A 10,494-nucleotide genomic window follows, 5' to 3' on the forward strand; every position below is an offset into this window, starting at 1 on the left:
GGGTATTAAACCCTGGTGTGACTATTCCACTAATCTGCTCACTATGATCCCCTCGAGCCATATACTACAAATATATCCACATAAAAATGTGGTCTCAATCATTTAACAAATATAATCACATTTATGCTCTAACGGGCCAAAACTACAGATATGCCCTTATAAACAAGAACGGGCCCACATGCATATTTAATACTTATAAACATGCATATAAATATATTCATATTATCATATAAATCATGCATGCCACATAGTCACACATTAAATCAATCAATCACACATATATCCAATTATGCTCTCGGCATGGTAATCAAGGCACTAAACCCTATTAGCATTTTTAGGACATTACAATTATGCTTTGATAGATTAGACATAAGCTTCATCATAGAACAAGAGTATCGTGATTGTTTATGTGGCATATTAAAATTGTGAATGTTAATGCTTCCTAGTTGATGATTTTATCATAGGAATATTGAAAATTCTCATCTAGGTCGAGGTTTGTAATTCGTAACTTGATTATAAACTGCTTTTGACAAATTGCCAGCTTGATGAGAAGGAGAAAAGAAAATATGCATTAGTAACGGATAGGAGGGATAGTTGATGAGATTAAAACTCCTAATTATTTAATCTTGAATTAATTTCTTGTGTTTCTTTATCTTTCTTTATTCTTGAAATTTACAATAGTTTATGTTCTTGTTCTTTACTTTTTCAACCAAAAATATTGTTAACCAAATAGAAAAAAAAAATTAATTGATTGGTAATTGATAATTCAGTCATTGTGGGGCGATACTTGGTCTTACCAATATCTATTACAAATTGCGATTGTGTGCACTTGCATAGCTATTAAACTTCGCAACAAGTTTTTGGCGCTGTTGCCGGGGAATTGAAATTATTATTATCAATGTAATTAATTCTTTTTCTAATTTGGTTGTTCTTTGAACTGTTTTGGTTGTTCTTTGAACTGTTTCTAACTTGTTTTGCGTGCATTCTTGACCATTTTTTTCAAGGAATTCTGCTATATGCGTAGCATAAGAGGATCAGAAAGCCTTGTTTCTATAAATCCTGAGATTACGAAAGCGTGCAGGCAGAATCGTAGAAACAAGAGAGATTTTGGTCCAATTGTGGTTACGAAAAATCCTCAAAACAATGATGGGTTGAATGGAGGGGTTCCAGAAGTGGTGCAAGGACAAGCTCATAATCCCGTTGTGAGAAGCTTACGGATTATGTACTCCCAACTGTTACGGGAGTGCAAACATGTATAAGACCACCGGCTATGGAGGCTAATAACTTAAAGATTAATCCAGAAATCTTACAAATGGTATAGTCCACCGTGCAATTTGGTGTCTTACCCTCAGAAGATCCTCATATGCACATATCTTATTTTCTAGAGCTATGTGCAACATTCAAGTATAATGGGGTGAGCGACGATGCAATCAGGTTGAGGCTATTCCCATTTTTACTGTGGGATAGAGCTAAAATTTGGTTGAACTCCCTTCAATCCAACTCTATAAAAACTTGGCATGATTTATCTCATATATTCCTGGCCAAGTTCTTCCCTCCATCAAAGGCAGAAAAGTTGAGGGGAGAGATTAATAATCTTATCAGATGGAGGGGGAGTCTTTCTATGATGCGTGGGAGAGTTTTAAGGAGTTGTTGAGAAAATTTCCCCATCATGGTATTGAGAAGTGGATGCTGGTCCACTATTTTTATAATGGGTTGTGTGGTACTACTCGTACCATAATTGATTTTGCAGCTGGTGGGGCATTCATGAGTATGAATGCCAATGAAGCACATGAATTGTTAGAAAACATGGAAACTAATAATCACCAATGGTCTGATGAGAGGTCAACTGGTGTTAGAAAGGTTGTTGGAATTCATGAAGTTGATGCCATCACTGCCTTGACTGCTCAGGTAGCATTTCCTTGACAAAATAGTTACAATAGAATACTTTGTCTGCGAATGCCATTCAGATGCCAACAGGTTGTGAAATTTTTAGGGGTCCACACTCTTTCTACCAATGTCCTTCAGGTGACCCTAATAATAATATTCCTATGAACCAAGCTCAAGTTCAAGTAGTGGAAAATTTTCAGAGGACTTTCAACAATCTATTCTTCAACACTTACAATCCTAGTTGGAGAAATCACCCAAATTTGTCTTGGAGAAACAATCAAGGCTAAAAGTCACAGTTTCAAGGCCAATACCAGCAGAATATGTCACAACAACCCATGAATCAAGCTTCCTCCTCACAACAACCTAGGCCACAAGTTCAACAAGAAAAGCCCAATGAATTGCAAGCAGCTTGTTGATTCTAACCAATACTCAAACTCAGTTTATGACTGATACAAGATCATCCATTCAAAATCTTGAGACACAAGTGGGGAAGTTGGCAAACATGTTGAATAACAGACCTCAGGGGAATTGGCCTAGCAATACTATGGTGAATCCCAAGGAACAATGTCAGGTCATCACTTTGAGAAGTGGTAAGCAAGTTGAACAATCTGTGCCTAAATCATCTGTTGAGAAAAACAAAGAGTTGGGTGAGACATCTGGTTCTAAGAATGAGAAGGTTACTGAAGACCATCCTGCTACAGAAAAGGCACCTCCAGTTGTTGTTGATTCTCCCGTAAAAATCACATACCCTTGGAGGCTTAGAAAAACTACTCTTGATAAACAGTTTTCTAAGTTCTTAGAGGTTTTCAAAAAGTTCCACATTAACATCCCTTTCGCTAAAGCTTTAGAACAGATGCCCAGCTATGTAAAGTTCATGAAGAAGATTTTGTCCATAAAGAGAAAAATGGAGGATTATGAGACTATAGCTTTGACAGAGGAGTGTAGTGCTATTCTACAAAGGAAACTCCCCCAGAAACTGAGAGATCCAGGAAGCTTCCCTATTCCTTGCACCATCGAGAGTTTTGAATGCAAGCATGCTTTGTGTGATTTGAGGGCAAGTATTAATTTGATGCTCCAGAGGCTCGGTCTTGGTGAAGCAAAGCCTACTAATATTACTCTTCAACTCATAGATCGATCAATCAAGCATCCAAGGGGTATTGTTGAAGATGTGCTAGTCAAGGTAGACAAGTTTATTTTCCCAGCAGATTTCATTGTTCTAGATATGGAAGAGGATTCTAATGTCCTCATTATTCTTGAGAGACCATTCTTGGCTACCAAGCAGGCTCTAATTAATGTACAAAAGGGTGAGTTGAGATTGAGAGTTCAAGAGGATGAGGTGGTTTTTAATATATTCAAGGCAATGTCTTATCCGAGAGCGAGTGACAGTTGTTATAGCATTGACGTGATTGATAATGCAGTTTCAAGAAGAAGGTGGAACAGTGATACCTTAGAGGCAGTTTTGATAGGTGGTGAGGAAGATACTGATGATGTCGAGATGATGGAATATGTCAAGTAAATAAATTCTTACCAGTCTTACAAAAATAAGTTCGAAGAGTTGGAACAAGAGCCAAAAAGACCATTGTCATCCATTAAGCAGCCACCAGAGTTGGAATTGAAGTCTCTACCGGATAATTTATGTTATGCTTATTTGGGTGAGAAAAAGACTTTACCTGTAATTATATATGTTGCACTTTCTAAAACAGAAATGGAGAAGTTATTGAGGGTTTTATGAGCTCATAAATTAGCCATTGGTTGGACATTGGTAGATATTAGAGGGATAAGCCCTTCAACATTGATGCATAAGATTTTGATGGAAGAGGATAGTAAGTCGTCAATAGAAGCTCAGCGAAAACTCAACCCAGCTATGAAATAAGTAGTACATGAGTAGATTCTTAAATGGTTAGATGTTGGGGTAATCTACCCAATTTCTGATAGTGCATGGGTGAGCCCAGTGCAGGTAGTGCCCAAGAAAGTCGGGATGATAGTGGTAAAGAATGGGAAGAATGAGTTGATTCCATCAAGAATAGTGACGGGATGGAGGATTTGCATTGATTACCGCAACTTGAACAAAGCAACAAGGAAAAACGATTTTCCCTTGCCTTTCCTGGATCAAATGCCTTACAGACTAGGGGGCCATAGCTACTATTGTTTTTGGATGGTTATTCTGGGTACCATCAGATCGCCATTGCACAAGAAGACCAAGAGAATACCACCTTAATTTGTCCCTATGGTACTTTTGCATTTCAAATAATTCCATTCAGGCTCTGCAACGCTCTTGCTACCTTTCAATGATGTATGATGGTCATTTTCTCTGACATGGTCAAGAAAACTATTGAGATCTTCCTAGCCAACTGCAGGGCTACCTCGAGGGTTGCCATGGCCTCCCTCTGACGATGGTCCATCTCCGCCTGTCTTTCACTCAGTTCCTAGCATTGTCGCTCAATCTCTTGTTGCTACCGCGCCATAATCTCAGCAGCACTTTCTTGGCTGGCCCTCAGATTGGCCAGTTCATCCTGCAATACCCCGAGGGTATTTCTCAGCATCTCAGAATCCAATTCTTCCTCATCAAATTCCAAATGTGGCTCATTTTCAGCCATGTTTGGAGGAGGAGGAGGCGGTTGAGATGGTGCCACGCTAGTCGCCTGTCCAGTCTTCTTTGTTATTTTCTCCATTACTATATCAACAATTTCATGTCAAGCTCTCAATGAAAGCACCAGAATGTTGACCCTTGTTTTGGTCAACTGACACGGAGTCAAAAAGCTTGATGTGGATAAATGTGTTGGAATGAATATAATGACAAAAACAGTAAAGGACACAAGAAATTATAGTGGTTTGGTCCCAAGAACTGGTAATGACCTACGTCCACTTAAGTTATTATTGATGTGAGATCTCAAAGGGGTGATCAAAGAACTAGGGTTCTCCGAGTTTCACAAACCTGAGAGAGATAAACAGTACAATCGTAATACAATAGCCCTAATTCTCTCGTAAATATGTAATTTTAATTAAGCAAAAGCCAAAAGTCCCTCCCTTGAGTTATCTTTCTCTATTTATAGGCTCAAGGAGGATTACATGAATTTGTTACAGATATTCTCTCCTAATTAATCGGATAATCAGGAATCATTGGAGATAATCTCAGAATTAGTTATGATCTCTACAAGATTATCTTGAAATATCCGGAATGTACGACCATGCTGGTCGTGATAAAAACTTAACTGCCGCACATGTAATGTCTTACTGGTCGATACTCTAACAGACCTCTGCCAAGTGTCAGCCACGTGTTCAAAAATCGCCTGCCACGTCATCCGTGCCTATTTTTTGGATAACATAAGGTATTTCGGTGTATTTACTATCCTAGTAGGACTCTAAATGATGCACAATTGAATTATTCCACAATAGAGAAAGAGCTCCTAGCAATTATTGATGCCTTTGACAAGTTTAGACCATACTTAATTGGCAACAAGGTAATTGTTTACACTGACCACTTTGCAATCAAATATTTGATGACCATGAAAGATGCAAAACCCTGTCTTATCCAATGGGTTTTACTGCTGCAAGAGTTTTTTCCTGGAGATCCAGGATAAAAAAAAGGCACTGAGAATTTGGTAGTAGATCACTTGTCAAGACTTGAGGTGGAAGAAAGCCAGAATGACAAGGAAGTGCAAATAAATGATCACTTTCCCGATGAGCAGTTATTTTGAGTAAATGACAGTTTTGCAGTGTTGTGGTATGCTAACTATGTGAATTTCTTGGTACCAAAGGTTGTGCCTCCTGAGATGTCAAGGCAACAATTGAAGAAATTTTACTCGGAGGTGAAGCACTATTATTTGGAGGATCCTCTACTCTATAGGCATTGTGTTGATCAAGTCATTCGACATTGTGTGCCAGAAGATGAGATGCAGTCAATTCTTACCCATTGTCACACTTTACAATGTGGTGGGCATTTTGGGGCTTCAAGGACAGCCACTAAGGTGTTGCAAAGCGGATTCTATTGGCCTAGTTTGTTCAAAGATGTCAATATTTTTGTGAAAGCTTGTGTCATTGCCAACGTACGGGAAACATATCAAGGAGAAATGAGATGCCTCTAAATGTGGTCCTTGAGGTTGAGCTCTTTGATGTTTGGGGCATTGACTTCATGGGTCTTTTCCTATCATCATTCAACAAGCAGTTCATTCTTTTAGCAGTGGACTATGTGTCAAAATGGGTTAAGGCAGCTGCAACAAAGGAAAACAATGGTAAAACAGTCATGAATTTTTTGTGTAAGCACGTCTTTACCCGATTTGGTACTCTTTGAGCTGTCATTAGTGATGAAGGGAGTCACTTTTGCAACAGGGAATCTGTGAGTATTACTTATAGTTTCTTGAACGTTATTTTTTCACCATATTTTAGATCATGCATTCATTTTATTGCAGCAAATTTTGAACATTTCGAGCCTACCTCGGAGATGGTAGATAGGCGAGTCAAAATGGCCAAGCTTCCTTACGGCAGGTGTTCATGTAACTATCTGCTTCATGAGGACAAGCTCCACCTGTGTGGTCTGCTCGGTGAAGGCGAGACCACATACAACGATGAGATAAAAAAATTCACCTCCTGGGAAGAAGTACTGATTCCAACTTCTTTCGAACCTACTCAGAAGTAGCATAGAGTAGGTTCAGGGTTCACACTCCCCATCACCTACTCCCCTGTTGAGCAATCAGGCTCAAGGAACAAAGCTCAGGACGAGGCATCTCTGAGCTTGACTGAAGGTGGTAAAGTAGTTTTAAATCAATCAGGCTCAGGGAACAAAGCTCAGGACGAGGCATATCATTTAATAACCATGATAGTAAATTTATGACATGGTCGGGGGTAGACAATTGTAATAACTGTTGGGATTATTGCCCCTTGAAGCATATGTTTTGAAAAGTGTTTTATGAAATATATAATTGAAATGATTTTTTGCATATATTGTTTGTTATTATTATTGTTAGAATAATATTATATGAATATCAGAAAATTCCCAAATTCGTTATTGTGACTACAATCTTTTATTGGTACGAGATGATTAAGATTCTAAGGAACGAATATAAACAGTTCATAGTAAAACAAAGTTATATGGAATATTTCGATTAAATACTGTCAGTACGATTCACTAGTATTACGAATACATGTAATCTAAATCCGGATTAATGATGTAGTAGGCCATCTTAGTGGAGGTACTTTGTATAAAGTGGTTATACATCAACGAAATTTGATAGGTTATTAATACTCAATAACATTGTTTACTTTATAAGTATTAATTAAAGATATCAATAAGATGATCATATTCAAATTTATCTTAATCCTGAAGTTATTATGAACTATTGCTTATGTCATATGAAATATTTGATGCACTCGTTATGGTTTGTCAAAATGATCAGGCTGAAAACTTTTGTTTTGGGAACTCATTGATGTAAATGGTTGGAGACATAATATACAGATATGGAATCTATACCTTTCAGAGAGGAATTGAATAATGGTTCCCTTAAGGATTGGCTTTTAGAATCGAAAGGTTATTGAGCTTAAATTCATAAATCAGTTTATGAATTAACCTTCACTAGTATAGTTAATGGTACTTAATGAAACAAGATATAATTAAAGAGGTTAAATGGTGATTAATTACTACTTTAATTATGAACCATTAATATAAGATTGAATTGTATGTAGTAATTAAATCGATGGACACTTTTTATATGTTTAAAAGTACTCAATAAATAAATATCTATAATTACAAGAGTGCAATCTCATATTTTTAGTGGAATAATATTGAGATTAATAAATAAGGTTATTATGTTAGAGAGTTTTAATTAATAATATAAATTTATTGGAGCTTGAAATTATAGGTCCTTAGATCCCCGAAATGGCTCTATCAGCACTATTCAAGGTAAGAGTTGAAATTGGGAAGAATCAGGAAAATGACATATTTAGAAGAAATTTGTTCTTCGAGATAAAATATGTAATTGAGACAAATACATTAATTGTTGTGTGGGTATATTATGCATTCTTATATTATCATAATATGTGATGAATGGATGAATTTTTATTTTGATGAGTGTATGTTCTTAAGAGTCGTTATTTATATGGTGTTTTGGGTTTAGGAATTGTTCTTATTTTCTAGATCTGCGAGCATTCTCGCATGTGTGCGCGCCTACCCGCGCCCCTAATCACCTGCCTACGCGCGCATGTTGCACTGTGCGCACCTGGAGCTAGGCTCTTGGGTGCCTTGCGTGCCTAGGCGAGCCCCTAGCTGCCTTGTTGAGCCCGAGCCTCTACGGCTTGGTGGCTCCTTGAGCCGCCCTACCAAGGTGAGCCCTAAAGTTGCAAGCCTAATTATCACTTGGCTCCTTACCCGAGCCCTAGAGTTATTATTGGTTTCCTTGAATTTGTGGCTTTGACCCAAATTGCTAATTGGAATTTTAAAATTCTAATTAAGTTTTGAATTAAGTTGTCCAAGTTCAAATTGGACCTAAATGACCTATTGGGCTTTTATTAGCCAAGTTCAATATTTTCAAAAGATTGTTTAAAATTATTGAAATCATTTATAATTCAAAAATGGGCTAGATGGCATAAAAAATAATAGAATGCCCAAAAGATGGAGATGAAGATTCTACATGATGCCGTGTTTTTACTTTTATTTATTTTGTAAATTATTGCAAGTGTTGTAATTTTTCTAGAATTACCCAAAACACCCGACTCACATTTATTTACTTATTTATTGTTTTTATTTATTTATTTAAATGTATTAAAAGTGTTTAATAACATTGTCATGCATTAAAACATGTCATTCATATTACCTACACAGTATCTCTAATTCAAGCATACAACTCATATTGAGTAGAAGTATGTTTGAATTAGGAATGTCCTCTTTGATTATATGCACTAAATGAATCATATAATTAATCTAGAACAAAACGACAAAATTGATTTTAAGTGTTAATTTCAAGACCTATTTTAAAATTAATTATATTAGATAGAAAATTAATATTATAAATAATTAGAGCAGTTATTGACTAGATATTTAAGGGCCTAATTAGTAAGATGATTAAATCTTGTTTAATGATGCTTAATGAGATTAGTAATTATTAGAATATCATTTGGTAAATTAATTGGATTAATTTAATTAATTAAAAATCATAGGATGTTTTGAGAAAACACATTAAAAAATAGTGAGTGGGAGAAAGGGTAATAACAATAACTCCTATGGTCTCCATTATTAGTTAACACCGATGTTTCATGGAATGGGCCTCGAGGCTCCTTTGTTTGCGTCCTCCTAAGGAATGTTTCTGACTATATAATTATTCAAGGTTAACTTCTATATAGAATAGGATTGATGATGTATTTCAAGTTTGACTGACCCTAAGGCACACTCTTGAGTTAAGACATTGATCTAAAATAATGGGTTACACTCACAAAGCTTAACTAGGCTTTCGTGCGGAGTAGTTAATCTTGACCAAACTAGCGGTTATTTGTAAGTCAAAAGAGAAAATAGTTGATTTTAAGTTTTCACTTATGAATTTGAGAAGTGTCTCAAAATTAATTTAAATTAGTCTAACCTACCCTAAGGCTTGTCCATTAATTTTTAAATTAATTTATCGCGGAATTAGTAATAATTATTTTTTTATGTGTCATTTAAATTTGTTGCATTCATGCATCATATTTACTATTCCAAAAAAATTTCATATTTGTAATATATGCTAAATTCATTTTGTGATATTATTAATTCATTTCAGCAATCATGCCATCTCTCAAACATACCATTGATATCTTCCTTGAAACTCTCACATTTGATCTAAATGACATGCATTGTTGGTTTTTGGGAATGATGATTGTTCTCAAAACTAAAAAGTTAATGAATACGGTTGTTGAAGAGCCCCCATTAGTTCCATCCTTTTCATATTGCTATGAAGAAAAATGAAAAGATAGTGATTGGAGTGAGTCCAATCATTTGGCTTGTTATTGCTTGCTTTATAGCTTGCCTGAAGAAATGATAGGAAATATATACATATCGAGAACATCTATGATATATGACACTCGATTATAGACAAAGTTGCTATGTCTAATTGTTTGAAAGAAATGAAGGTAAATATGATAAACATATATTTTTTCTGGTGATTATTGTACTCATACATGCCACTAACTATATTTTTGTTCTTAATTGCAAGTTAAGATTCTTTCCACAAAGAGGTTAACTGTACGCCAGATGATGGATAGAGATGGAGCATGATCATTAGTTTTATTTGGAATTTTAATTTTGTTATGAACAATTTAAATTTTTTAAGTTTGTTCTTATTTTAGAAATTTTAGATTTCTCTTTAGAACAAGAAAACTAATGTCTTAGAAAAATTTAGTTTATGATTAGTAATGTGATTATTAATTGGGAACTTAACTTCAGTTTCTATGTTGCATGAACAAGGTTTCGATATTTTTTTTAATAATACTTCTATTGTTATCTCAAGATTTGGTATTGAAATATGTCAGGCAAAATCCAATGATGGGCTGTATAAACTTAAGGCAAAAGAATGATCTATATACAACTCTGAAATGTTTAAAGTTGCAAACCCAAGATCTATTAAATGCCTAAAAATAGTTTCTAAC

At 35.6% G+C, this 10,494-nt stretch overlaps 1 non-coding gene across 1 annotated transcript; it reads right to left on the reverse strand.

Annotated features, from left to right (window-relative positions):
• Positions 1–1,570: 1,570 nt before the first annotated feature.
• LOC133781152 (small nucleolar RNA R71) lies at positions 1,571–1,676 on the reverse strand. Its single transcript, XR_009869946.1, has one exon. It is a non-coding gene; the product is annotated as a small nucleolar RNA R71 (small nucleolar RNA).
• Positions 1,677–10,494: the final 8,818 nt, after the last annotated feature.

The sequence above is a fragment of the Humulus lupulus genome, chromosome 5 (assembly GCF_963169125.1).
Source record: "Humulus lupulus chromosome 5, drHumLupu1.1, whole genome shotgun sequence".
Lineage (NCBI taxonomy): Eukaryota > Viridiplantae > Streptophyta > Magnoliopsida > Rosales > Cannabaceae > Humulus > Humulus lupulus.